Source organism: Nipponia nippon, unplaced genomic scaffold (assembly GCF_047370975.1).
Source record: "Nipponia nippon isolate SJK-2023a ecotype South Korea unplaced genomic scaffold, ASM4737097v1 scaffold_5, whole genome shotgun sequence".
NCBI lineage: Eukaryota > Metazoa > Chordata > Aves > Pelecaniformes > Threskiornithidae > Nipponia > Nipponia nippon.
The window spans coordinates 79,916,212-79,930,168 of record NW_028262369.1 but is presented as its reverse complement, the minus strand read 5'-3'; the positions used below and the strand labels follow the sequence as shown (position 1 = coordinate 79,930,168).

General features: G+C 39.7%; 1 protein-coding gene across 2 annotated transcripts in view; it reads left to right on the top strand.

Moving 5' to 3' along the window:
• Positions 1 to 13,957, top strand: part of CSRNP3 (cysteine and serine rich nuclear protein 3) — a 114,598-nt gene that overhangs the window by 4,133 nt on the left and 96,508 nt on the right. The window lies entirely within an intron of this gene.

Sequence of the window (13,957 nt, the reverse complement as noted above, 5' to 3'; positions counted from 1 at the left end):
GTCTTAGTCTTTTGTTTGTTTTTTTTTTTTCCTTTTGAAATATCTGCTTATTGTCCTATGTGTAGATGGACCGAGCAATGTAAATCATTAATGCACACTTTGTACCAAGTATATCTGGAAAAGACATATACACAAGTTGGTATTCTTGCATTGTATATAGTACATCTTAAACACTAAGTTGCTTACTTTATTTTGTATAAACTATATATATATATATATGAGATCTAACTGTAACTATATATGAGATCTAACTATATATATAGATCTAAACTATATCTATATATACATGAGAGAGAGATGAGATCAGGTTTTAGTGAAAATTGGCAAAATATGTTTGGAAGGAGAGTTTGTGGAAGTAAGATTTGAGGAAGCGTTTTGTTTTCAAGTTGAAAATACCCAAGCATTTTTATATGAAAACCTGGACTACGGGTAATTTCCCAGCAGACATGTTTCTGTTACAGCCTTGCTATGTCATGACTGGCTTTTTTTGCAGTTCCCATGGCAACAAGGATTTTTGATCTGCAAAGCAGAATACTGTATATGGTTTGAGGGGGTATCAATTTTCTTTATTACAGAAGAAATTTTGATCCATGAAAGCTGATTAGGCACACCGCTGTCCGTGTCGTCCGCCCCCCCCCCCCCAATCCCTCCTCTTAATAATCTGTGTTTTGCCTGTAAGATAACACGTAAATGTGAATTCCTACTTGACAAGAATACAGTTACCTGTTCTGATTTTTGACTTAGTATAAGAGATGGTGGAAAATCTGTAAAGCCTTACTGTAGTGATAGCATGGAAAACGTGTCATCTTCCAGCTGGTCTTGACAAACAGGAGGCTGTTGTATAAGCGTATAAATTTGCATGTGTATATATTTGTGAATGTGTGTATAAGAAGTAACGAGAGTTAAAGTTGCTTAGGATTTGTGTTGGCTTCTGCTAATGTTTACTTTGACTTGGACTTGTTTCCAAGATGCATTCATAAAATATCTACTTTTTAAATGGACTTAAACACTTTTAACTAAAGACTCTCAAAATACTGTACCTGATTCACAAACTAACATTTGCTATCAGTGGCAATAATCTCGTGTGGTTTTGTGTGTGTGTGTCTATCCCTCACCTTCTCAGGTGAATGCATGGGAGGTATGGGATGTTTGGGATGTATCCTTAACCAAATAGTTATAGGAGAAGCCTTGATAGAGAACCTATGCTTAGGGCATGGGTCATTTTTTCTAAATTGGATAGGTTTTCTTTGTTGTTGTTGTTTTTTCTTTTTGAGCACTTGTTCCAAAAAAAAGAAGCCAGTTCAGATTTGTCAAGTTCCCTCCACCCCCCCATTAGTTTCTTTTCTTTTTTTTCTCCTCTTTTTTTTTTTTTTTTGATAACTGGTAAAAAAGAAAATGGGAATGATGTAGTTACTGAAACAAACAGCATAGGTAAACTAGTCAATTACTGTTTATGTTGTAAAAGCCTCTGAATAGTACAACTAAGAAAGATACCTTCATGACATCTGAAAGGCAATTTAGGGATGCATTAAAAACAAATTCGGAGAATGAAGTCTGCTGCCAGTGGCCTGCTGGTCTTCATGTGGTTTGGGCGGGGAGACCTCTGTCTCCCTCTGCCACTGTGGCCACATGCACAGGTAGGATTATTATGGAATCATGAAAATGAAAAAACACTACATTGATCTCTGCAACTGAAGCTACTCATCCAAAGACATGCAGTTCTTCTGGAGAGGTATTGTACAGGAGTAGGGCAACCTAGTATTTAGGTAATAACTTCATCCAAATACCCGTTAGTAAAAGATTTTTTCACTAGTGCTGTCACCTGTCTATGTCATAGGTGTGACAAAATAACTTGCATATACGTGAGAGAGAAATTGAGCTTCACACCCATATCCAGGCATGATACCCTGGGTGCATTGAAGTGTGCGACAGTGTCATGGTTTAAGCCCAGCCAGCAACTAAGCGCCACACAGCCGCTCACTCGCTCTCCTCCCAGTGGGGGAGAGAATCGGAGGATTAGAAGTGAGAAAACTCATGGGTTAAGATAAAGGCAGTTTAATAGGTAAAGCAAAAGCCGTGCGTGCAAGCAAAGCAAAGCAAGGAATTTCATTCACTACTTCCCATCGGCAGGCAGGTGTTCAGCCATCTCCAGGAAAGCAGGGCTCCATCATGCATAACGGTTACTTGGGAAGACAAACGCCATCAAGCTGAACGTCCCCCCTTCCTCCTTCTTCCCCCAGTTTATATACTGAGCATGACGCCATACGGTATGGCACAGCCCTTTGGCCAGTCTGGGTCAGCTGTCCTGGCTGTGCCCCTTCCCAGCTTCTTGGACACCAGGCAGAGCATGGGAAGCTGAAAAGTCCTTGACACTAGTGTAAACACTACTCAGCAAGAACCAAAACATGAGTGTGTTATCAACATTATTCTCATCCTAAATCCAAAACACAGCACTATACCAGCTACTAGGAAGAAAATTAACTCTATCCCAGCTGAAACCAGGACAGACAGTATCAGTTGTTTCAAGTGAAGCTAGAAGTTCTGAAATGACTAAATTGTTTCTTGGTTGGTTTTTTTTTTTTTTTTGCCACCTACCCGTCCTCTAGGAGGTGGATTGAACACAGTAGGTGCATGTAGTTTAGACCTTTGTGTCACCCTTCTCATGAAGAACAACTTTCAAGTCAGTTCACTTCTAATATTGGAAAAAAGCTTACAACCTGCAGTAGTGTGTCATTCAGAATGCTGTATGTGATTCTGGAGCATCCTTATGTTTGGGAATTCAAGAAAATAAAGGTATGAAAACTGGAATTTTGAACACGGGTCTGCAAAGATTTACGGTGCCTGATAGCATCTGGCAGTGTGTTGCATACCACCTCCTCCCTCGCCTCCCAACAGAACCTCAACCCATTTGCAAGAGCTTGAAGGTTTATTTTGATATTCATTTTTCTGGCTTTGCTTGTAATACTAGGCAGTGCAGTTTTTCACTGAATAATAATTTGTCCAGTGCTCCCTGAGAATTCAAGAGAAAAGATAGTTGCTAGCTTGGGCTTTACACTTGAGAAATGTGCAAAGTTTAGGAGAAGGGATCCCTTAAATGCAATGAAAGAATAAGAAGAGTTGTGAGTTGTGATGTCAGATGTTTTCCTTTGTACATGGAGAGAATGTGGGGCTGGTGATTCTGTGTGAATCTGGATGAATAGGTCAAACAGCTAGCTTCTGTATCTCTGCTGAGACGCATTAGGAGGAGTGACAATGCGATGACATAATCACTGACCCCAGATTGTTCTCAGCTATAAATCCTCTGGTTGCAATCTCCGCTGTTCCTCAGCATGTGCTGTTCACGTTTAAGGGCTTTTCAGATCATCTCCATCACCATCTGCTACATAATGGAAACAAAACAATTGTGCTTTGTGTGAAGCCAGCTGACTCCCCGAGTGGAGATGGAGGTTTGCAAAATACATCTCGTGTCCGAGGACTTGTTTGTCTGGTTGGTCTCATTGTCATTTTATTTTTCATCCATAATGACAGCCTAGTGACTAGTGCACAGTATGTCATAGTGGCTCATTTACAGGGACATGCATGTTTTTTGAGCAGGTCAGGTACTGCATAAGTATGTTCTCATGCTTGCGTACAAGAAATACTGCACATCCTAATGTCTCTCTGATTAGAAGAAGGGAAACATAATCCACATGTGAAACATCTTGTTGGCCTGAATATGTTGGTAACGTTTGTCCTGCATGGGCAATGAGAAGATAAGCAACAGGATTTTTTAACTGCAAGTATTCACTAGGTGTCAGTGCATGATCACACCGAACTGATGTTCTTGCTGAGTTCTTTGATGATCGTGGTACCTCCCTTATGAATAGGGATTTTAAAGAAAATTCCGACTTTTGTCTCCGGGATGTAGTGTGGATTAAATTTAACTAATGATTAAAAGTAATTAATTCAGTCTTGTTTTTAGGAACAGTCTGATAAAAATGCTGATTTTAAAAAACCCAATGCGTTTTGTGCTTAATAAAGCTAATTGAAAGACTTAGAATAGCCCCTGTGTTGATCATTATCTGGTTTTCTTGCCAATATCTGCTGATCCTGGGTGTGACTAAAATTCCTATTAAGATGAGGAGAAATTACAGTTTTCATAGTGATACATTATCTGTAACACAAACACATTCACTTAATTATTTGCAAAACTATTGTTTTCTTTAAGGGATGTAAAAGATCAAGTCTGTAAATGTCAGTTGAAGTGGAGGAAAACCCAATGAATATAGCTAAGAAAATCTTGTTCTCTTGCCATATCGTGTCACTAGAACGAAATATCGTATTTATTAGAGCATCTTGTATTACTTGCATCTCAATATTAATTTAATACTATTTGCTGGTACCCTAAGAGAAGTGTTAAAACTCGTGCTAATAGATAAGTTAGTTTGGTTACAAATACATGCTTTTTCACTCATGCTTAACACTATGTTGCTACATATTCAGTATATAGCAGAAATACTGATGTGATTGCTTGATGGCGGACCCTTCAGTATTTTCCCTATTGTTGTAGCTGCATATGAAGACCATCTTTGGTGCCATCTTTGTTTATTCATACCACTTAACTGTCACATAGAGACTGTCTGATCATCAGACAAAGGCATGTTTCTTCCACCCCGGTGTCTGTCCAGTTACATCATGCAATGACATTTAAGCACTGCGTCTCTCATCATAGGACACAGCTACCTGCCTGGCCAGATTTTAAGACAAATTCTGATCGAGCTTGTGTAAGAAGGTCCATAAGAGATGCAGTAGGAAGACTGTAGAGATTAAAATAAACCACTGTCTAACATACAGCTCTCCCTTACAGAGACATACTGAATATAAACACATATAACAAGTTCAAAATCTAGGAGAGCTTGAGTGACTTCTCGTTGCATATGACTCTGACTTTGTATCTCTGAACGTTGAATGAAAGCCCATTCTCCAGCTTCAATTGCTCATTAACTTCACCAGAATTATTATCTATTCACAATGATGCAAAAGAGAGCAGATTCTGTCACTGTCTTAAAAATTGTTCCTAACTAAGGCTTAACAATTCATGTATAAGAAATGCTGATTTTCGTTTTTAATGACAACTTTGGGATTCTTCCAGGACCTCTCTTCAGAAGTTGATCTGTCTGAAAAGAGCTCTCTCTGCCCAGTGACAAATTTTTATCTTCCCTTGTTTGACATGTCTTGAGAAATTTGTTTAAAATAATTCCTGATGCTTGCTTTCTACTGTCCTGCTTTTCATTGCCAACCGTGACATTCTGTTGGTATGGTTCCTTTGAAGTTCATGATTCCGCTAAGCATTTTCCTGCAGGCCTACTGCTGAAGGTGGTTAAAAAGGCATTTGTAACTCAGGAAATCAATTTGATGGTTCCCTGTGGCTGCAACTTTTAAAGTAATACATACTGTGTTTTAGCATAGAAAATATAGCTCGTGTCTGTGCAAAATATGCAAAGAGAAATCCAGTCATTCTGCATTTCACTGGGGTTTCCACCTTGCTGCGATGGACATACTAGCACAGCAGGATGTCTGAATTTCTGAGCTGCTTTAGAGTATAGGCAGCTGCATGCACTGAGAATCCAAAGTACTGATCCCTCTTCTATGGGTGGACTCTTAACATAATAGGATTTTCTCTTTTACCAATGATAGACATGTACTTGTTTATTGTAGTTAAGAGTGCTTCCTAATAAAGTGAGAGACTTGGTTACTGTTCTTTCCTTAGCCTGAAAGTGTTCAAATCCACACCTGCATCTTCCAGAAATGTACCACAATTGACAAGCTATAAAATAATTTGGGGAAGACAGTGCTAAGCGGGGGTCTATCTTTTCTTTTGGGTGACGTTGGACAAAAAGGGACGTAACACTGTAACCTGATATATGGTCATTCAGTTGTGTGGAGGGATATCTGGGCTTTCTTGTTCACAAGATTGTTTTGGAAATAGGGACTAGACTCCTGTTCCCTCCCAAGTGAGTGTTCTCTTCTAGAACTCTTTTGCAAATCTGTATGTGAAGACACAGGTGGATTGTTTGCAGAACACTGTTTCCTTTGGTGTGACTGAAGTTCACATCGCTTGGGGAACGAGTACACTTTATCAGCAAAACTGTACATTGACATTTTGAACTCCGCCTTAGCTATGTCAGAGCAAAAAGGTGGACAGTGACCTTGTTGCAAGAAGCATGACAAATAAGACACCTGCTGAATTTCTGAAAAGGCAACTGATCTTTCATATAATTTCTTTAGGGTTTTTTCCCCCTCTTTTTTTTTTTTTTTTTTAATAGCTCTACTGTTTACAGGCTTTATATTTGTTTACTTTTCATTCAATAGCTTAATTTAATGCTGTACTGTTCATCTGTTAAGATTAAAGATCTTTAATGTTTGTGGCATGTACAATGGTGAATTTTACCTTAAAGAGCCAGTTATGGGTTAAAAAAAAAAAATACACACTAGAAAAATCATAAATGGAACAGGTGAAAGAATGGCTCCCAGAAAGCAGTAGTATTGAAAGGCTGGTAAGTACTGGTTAGTTACACGTCCTTACGGACTGGACGTGATTTCCTCAGATGCTCCCTTTCCCTGTCTGTTTTGGTGAGCTATGCATTGGCAGCACTGGGGAAAAACAATGAATACGATCAACAGCAACAGTGCACAGCCTTTCTTAAAAGTATGTGCGGGGTAAAGGAGGAGATCCTTCTTCAAAGACTTCTGGAATTAAAATTTGCACAAGTGTATTTAAAAATGTAGTACTTGTATTGGTAGAAATGTAAAGCAATGTTATGTTTGGTTTGTTTATTTTTTTACCAGAAACTATTTTATGAAAAAAAAATATGTTTTGTTCTTGTACAACGTACTTGAGGACCAGATTCACCATTTGGTCCCTTCTCTTTGATCACTGTTTGCCATATGGATGTGCAGAAAATCCAAAATCTGAGTCAGAAGAAGGGTGACTCAGATATTAGTGTAGCCTCATGAGCTCTCTGGTAATGTACATGGACTGATTGTGGGCGGTCTCCCAATATTAACTGTGCCTGAGTATAAGGCTGCTTTTAAGTGAATGCGACCAATGTGAGGCTGAGGACAGGGTAGCTGTAGAGTCATGCATGAAGCTGGGCTGGGTGGAGAGAGCAGAAAGTTGTAGGGAAAAAGCAAATTAAGAGGGCTAGGACACTGGTTGAAATCAGGATGGTAGCACACAGGGCAAAATTTATCAGATAAAAATTAAGCTGATTTTTAATTTTTTTCTTTGAAAAGTGAGAGATGCCCACAATGCTAACTTGGGGTCAGCATCAAATGTTTGGAGGAAATCTATTTTGGTATTATTCCTGTTCTTAATTTTTTCCACCTTTCCTGTCTGAATTAGATGTTTGTAACTAACTGCAGTATATATTCAGCTTCACACATTTGTTTTTGGACTTTTTATTATGTCGTAGTACTCCATGCAATGCCAATTTCTGAAAGAACTACTAAAGACTGTCAAAAAAGGGAAAAAAATCATGGTATCTGTTTGTTATTAAGTAACTTCCAAGAACGTTTTAATACACACACATGCACATATGATCTCAAATCAAATTTCAAGCATTTTCTCTAAATGTAGGTTCAGCAACAACATCTATGGGAGTCAATTACCATGGGCATTCCATGTAAACCGGGCTTGCTTTTGAGTAGGAATTTTGATGCCATATAGGTATTAAAGACTGATGTTGTAGTTCCTTCATCAATAAAATCCCTTATTCATAGTACTAAAAGAGAGGGGGCTGGGGAAATACATCTTATACTTTCCATGTATGGTCTTTGGTATTTATTAAAGTAATTATTAATAAAAGAATTAAAATCTCCAGGCAACCTGGGACATGTGGAAGCATATTTTTTTTGGGGGGGCATCTTTATGCATAATTGCCAGCTAGGTCAGAACTGGCTTGACTCAAGCTTAAAGGTTTCATCAAGTCGGTGCATTAGTAGAGGAAGAAGGAATATAAATAAAAGAAGAAACTTGTCTAACCTGCAAAATAAGCAGAAAGAAAAAGAACCCTTATTAATCTTTCAGGTACTCAGCTGTGGTGACTTAAGTGAGATCTCATAAGGCGCCTGTCATAGCAGTGAAAAGTGGTATTCCTCCCTGACCTAGCTGTCAGTCTGTGTCTGTGTTCCTTCTAAAAGGGGTAGTACCTCATCTTTTTTCTTACTGTGCTGTGCCAGCATTATGCTCCTTACTGGAGCAGATATGGCTGAAAACCAAGAATTTTTTTTTACAGCTAATAAAAACTAGGTTAGTAAACTTGTTCAGATTTGCTTAATTTTGCCTTTCAGTAATGAAGTCTAGATCATGGTTCAAAAGAACTTGTTTTTAAAGTCTGATGTTTAAGGTTTGTGTACTGTTCCTTATTTATGAGAAGCTGATTCCTGATTTTGGGAAGAACTTACCTGACTTGGTATGTAAATAATTAGAATTGGAAATAATTTTCATGCTAGAAAGCTGCTTTGTAAGATAGTCACAGATGAATTAATGGAAATCCATGTACATTCTTGTGCAGAAGTTCTTTGCTTACCTTTTCTCTCTTTTGTGTCCTATATTTTACCACTTTTGAGTTCACTGAAGGCAGGTGACTGTGCTCTTGAGTTGATTGAAGGAATATAAATGGATGTTGGTAAGTGGGTGGGAGTCTGAGGAAGTTGAAATTTATGTAACTTGCATTTCTAAGAGGTGAAAATTAGTCTGCGTTGAATACGTTTCTCAATTTTGCTCTGTTCTCATGCAGTGCTATTTTCATGGAGGTTTCTGGTGTTTTTTTAAGAGGAGAGGAGAATTTGTTTTGGTTTTGCTTCGTTTTGTTTATCAAGAAGTAAAAAAAAACTTAGGTATTGTAACAGGGGTGCTGCATTACTGCTTCTCTTAAAACTAAGGAAGGAACTAATTGGCTCTGCTTTTGGCCTTCAGCTGCACAACAAGAAGTGTAGTGGGGGGTTTTTTGTTTGTTTGTTTGTTTGTTTTTTTCCTCCTCACTGTCTTAGAATAGTTTTTACAGCTTCTTGATAGATAATTCCTCCTAAAGTAGAATGTAGTCAAGTTTCAGATCCACTGACCAGTATGGTCGCTTTCTAGCATGTCTTGTGCCATATGAAAAGGGCTTGGTTTGTTACTGTTTTAAACTGGAACACTGTTCGGCACAGCTGCTTCAGAGACAGCAGTCTCTTCTAGGCTCTATTAAAGAGTAAAAATGTATGAATGCTGTGGTAAAGTAATCCTATTCTTCTTTCCTGAAGCAGTTTCGATTTTCAAACTACAGGGTGATGTGTTTTCACTGTGCATTGCCCATAATTATCCAGCTTCTTCTCCAACCTGAACAGTCATCCCTTCAGGCTTCATTAAATGCAGTCAGTAGGGCATTGAAGCCAATATAGCTTGTTGTATGACTTCTGCATTTTAATATGTTGCTATTTCTGACTGGTTCTGGTTTGCTCAGAGACTCATGGAAACTGTATCACACAGGTCTTATTTGATAGCTTCTCGCTATTTAAACCTCAGACTACTGGAAGCAGTAGTCGGGTGCCTGCTCAGGTACTACATGCCTTGAGAGATTTCTAAGGCTCGTAAATGATGACATCTGTCCACCATTTGTGAGAAAGAAACCTCAATTCTGCATTTGTTTTCAGTCATAAATCATAAGTAATTTCCTTGCAATGGCAGCAGCTTCAAATTAAGGAAACCTCGGCCTGGATTTCATAATTAAACATCAGTGGGTTCCAATTCTTTTGACCACACAGGATTTTTCCAGGCAGCAGCCCTGAGTGCGCACCAGTAAGCCATATACAGTTCATTCATCACTTTCTTCTTTTTTTCTCTCTCAGTGTTTACTCTGCTTGGGGACCATGCTGGCACATTTCTTAATGACAGTGGATGCTGAGTTGCTGCATGGAATTGGCAGTGGCCGTGAAATTCAGATAGTCATGTTGCTGCCTTACAAGCTTGGTCCATCCCCCTTCAAGGATCTTTCCAGACATGTAGGATGCTGAGAAACAAGGTGTTACAATGTCTCTCTCCGTTCAGGAGATCTAGTAGATCTAAAGGGTGAAATGTGACATATCTTCCTTGGATCTTGCTAGCAGAATGGTGAATAACATCGTTATTTCTAGACTATGTGTGAGAAATGTGTTCTGAGGTCCTAGTAACAATCTTTCAGGAGAGCGATTATGCTGTAGGACATCTGACCTCTTCCAGCATTAATAGGTGAGGTGATAGCTCTTTTGCTCCTGAGCTGGACAGTAGCCACTATTTTTCTTAGGCAAATGCCTGATGCTGCAGTCAGTAACCTGGTGAACAAACTGTTAACAGTCTCAAATGTGTGCCTGTAGCTTTCTCTGAATATCAAGCTCCACCTATGTCTTCATTAAGCAGTAGGTTAGAGCTGATCTCACGCTTGACAGAAGAGATCTACAGTAATTGGTTTCTAATGAAGGACTACGTGACGAACTGTCACAAAGTTATGTAACCTGGGGATAGCCGCTGGGAATCTCACGCTGTGTGAATGCCTGTGTGGGTTATCCAGTGGAGATCGAGAGGTGTTACTTACCAGTAATCGGAGTTCTTTGAGATACATACATCTATGAGTACCTTTTGCCCCCAGCCATCGATTCCTTTTCCTTCTCTCCTACTTGCAGAGATATGCATTTCAGAAGAAACTAAAATGGTGCAGAAGGTGCTACCCAGTATCCTGAACAAGAGCGGGCGGGAAATCAGCATATCCTATAGTAGATTGCAGGAAAAAAAAGTGGTCTAGTCATGAAGTGAATGTATGTGTGAACCATAGGGAACTACAGTGAGTGATGAGCTCTCTTCACTATCTCGTGCCCCCCCCCCCCTTTTTTCCCCCCTAAAATCTGAAATAAAGGCCACTAATGGAAAACTGGATGCAGAACTTAAAAAATCGAGTATCTTCTTTGATATCGAACACTGTTGCAAACGGGTTTTAGTATTGATTTAGCTTTAAAGAATTTTAACTCCTCTGCCTTTGAGTAAGTAAATCCTTCATGGTTCTAGGAAGGAAACTGGTATGTGCACTGAAGAAGCAAGTATGGGCCAGATATGGGATAGAATAAAGGAGAGACAGAGGAAAATAATGTGATAAAATAGAACAGCTGCAAATATTTTTTTTATTAAAAAAAAAAGTAAAAAAAAAAAGCATACGGCCTACAGAGAAAGATAACTGGACTATGCATAGAGCCTACCAAGGGAGGGGAGTGGAACAGTTAACTCTGCTAAAGGAAGAGGCTGAAAGCAGATATCAAGTTTAGTTTTAGCTCTGTATGTTATGAAATACAAGAGATTTGTTTGAGGTTCAGATTATTTACTAAGCTGTGTCAGTTCATCTTTACAATCAAGGTTGTCTAAAGCATTAAGGTAAACACAGGTTTTATTTGTTTTTTCCCTGAGTGTGGAAGTGTGTATGGTTTAATCACCATCATAAATAACTTGTACTATATGAGCGTCATTTTGCTTGTCTCCTGCGGGTCTGTGCAGCACCTTTCAACTTTGTGTCCACCATAGCTTATCATTAACTCTGGAGTGGGAAGTAAAAATCTTGGCTGATAAGCCTGGATGTTACAAGGAGCTGTGAGTTGCAAGTGAAACCTGAACCAGAATCCATGAATGGTTTGTAATGAACCAAACCAAGTCGGGAACTGCCTTCAGCCCTGATAGCATAGCTGTATAGATTCAGTCAAAGGACACTGGCAGCCTTGCAGTTTCTGATTTCATCTTACTTATATTCTTTTAATTTCCTTGGTCAGTACCATTATATGGTAAGGCAGAGTGGATTACTGAGATGTAATTTATCTATACGTTCTAAATTTTTTCTCTGAAACTTTTTTCAGGAAGGAGGTGATCCGGCAGCATATTATCCTTCCATAAAGGAATTGTCAAAAGAAGCTTCTGAGAAAATGGAAGCAAATATTTTAGTAGCAACAGACATAATCAGGGAAAGGAGAAGTGAATAAAGTCATTGCAGGAATCTGCTTCCTGATGAAGCCCTCCTTTTGTCCAATGTAATAACTCTGGAGAAAAAAGTTAAAATGTATGTTGTAAGGAGTATTAAGTATAGAGAAGTTTAAAAAAAAAAAAAAAAAAGCTGAAATAGCCAAATGAATAGAAGCGCACCCACCGATCACTTGAGTCACAGCAGGGATGAGGTACAAACCTGGACTCAAAAAGGACCCAATTTGCCTTTCTCCATTTCTGTGTATATGTGATTAATTAGTCCAATAACAGCACTTTGGAGCCGGAAAGCATTGTTAGGACTTTGCAGGTGCTGGCTCTGGAAAGGAACGGTTGGGTTCAGGCGCCATGCCAGGGAGCGGCCAGGGCAGCAGGCAGCTCGGAAGGGGCAGGTGAGCCAGAAGCCGAGGGTGGCCCAACAGTACCGAGCGGGTCAGGCCCAGGCATGGCCACCAGGCTGAGTCAGGAGCCCAGTGGTCCGGCCTGTAGTGGAGAGCCAGGTCTGAGGCCCCCTGAGGCGGGTGGTAAGGTCTGTGGTCAGCCTCAGGGTGTGGGTCAAGGAGGTGCCTGTGGCAGAGTGGTAGCATAGCTCGGGCAGGGGCCAAGGGCAACAGGCTGAACCTAAAAGCAGCGTCCTGGCAAGGGGTGGGCAGGCCCACAGTGGGGCTGCTGCTCCCTTGCTCTTTCAAGGCCACCAACTGTGCTGCCTGTAAGTTGGCCTTGCGCCCAGGCAGCCAAACCCCCCACCCGGCACAGGGGAATGTCCTCAGCACCCTGACGTACTAGCAGAAGTGAATTTCATATATTTAAAATGCATTTATCAAGTAAATGACTTAATTTATGATGTGTGAAGCAGGGCAAATTTCACGAGGGCTGTCTGAATGTTATGCAGAATTCTGCAGAAACTGGCAAGTGTAGGTTACAGAGATTGCACAGACGCCACTCTGCTGGGGAGGCTTGTGTGTGCAATGCTTATAAAGTGCAGGGGCAACAGCAGCCTACTTCATGATAATCATTTTTTGTAGCAAGGCTATTTGTGTTTTGTTTTAGGAACACTGACTGTATTAGAGTTGCTTCATTCTGGGACTATTTTAGAGGTGCTGGGTTTTTTGTTGTCAATAACCTCCTTTTCTTCATAGTAGATTTTGCAAGGCATTCCAATTTACTTGTTTGTACTGCCCATTTCTCTGTGATTAGTTACTCTAATAATGCTTCAGGGCTGCAACAGTGTTGCACCTTGCATCTCATTGAAAAGATTTTTATTAAATCCCGTTGCGAGACTACAATTCTGTATGTCCGTGTGACTCCCTCAGCAGTCAGGGTGGTTGAGAGACGAAGCCTTGGTGCTCAACTCCAAATTTCTTTCTGCAGATAAAAAAGAAAATACGGTGGAAGATGTCTTCCAGCCAGTCGCTTACAAGGGCAGAATGTCTGTTTAGATTTTCCTTAGCATTCCCCACAGTTCCTTCCCACTAAAGAAAATTGTATTGTTTGTCTGGATTTGAAACCTAATAGTTACTTTAGTTTTTTAATGCTTGCAGGAATGGATTTCCATTTTTCTAGGCATCTAGGAAGAGGTTTTATGTTAAACTAAGGTAATTTGGTTAAAAATACACCTACTTTACTTAAGACAGAATCTGAATGTTATGCACAGGATCCACTGGCAGTTCGTTATGATAAGACTGACAGCTAATTTTTTCAGAAGCTAAAACAGCTATTACTTTATAGTGAAAGTATGCTAATTGGTATAGTCTTGCTGTGGTTACAGATCAATAATTCTGTGAAGAGGATAGATGCTTTTATTTAAAGGAATTCACAGTTAATTTTATTGGAAAGCCATAGCTGAAGATTGAAATTTGTAAACACAGAGGTATTTGTCAGCTTCTGCTGTGTAACGTTTTCCTTTCAAGGGGAAATCCTGGAGTACAAATGCTTTGATGTGGC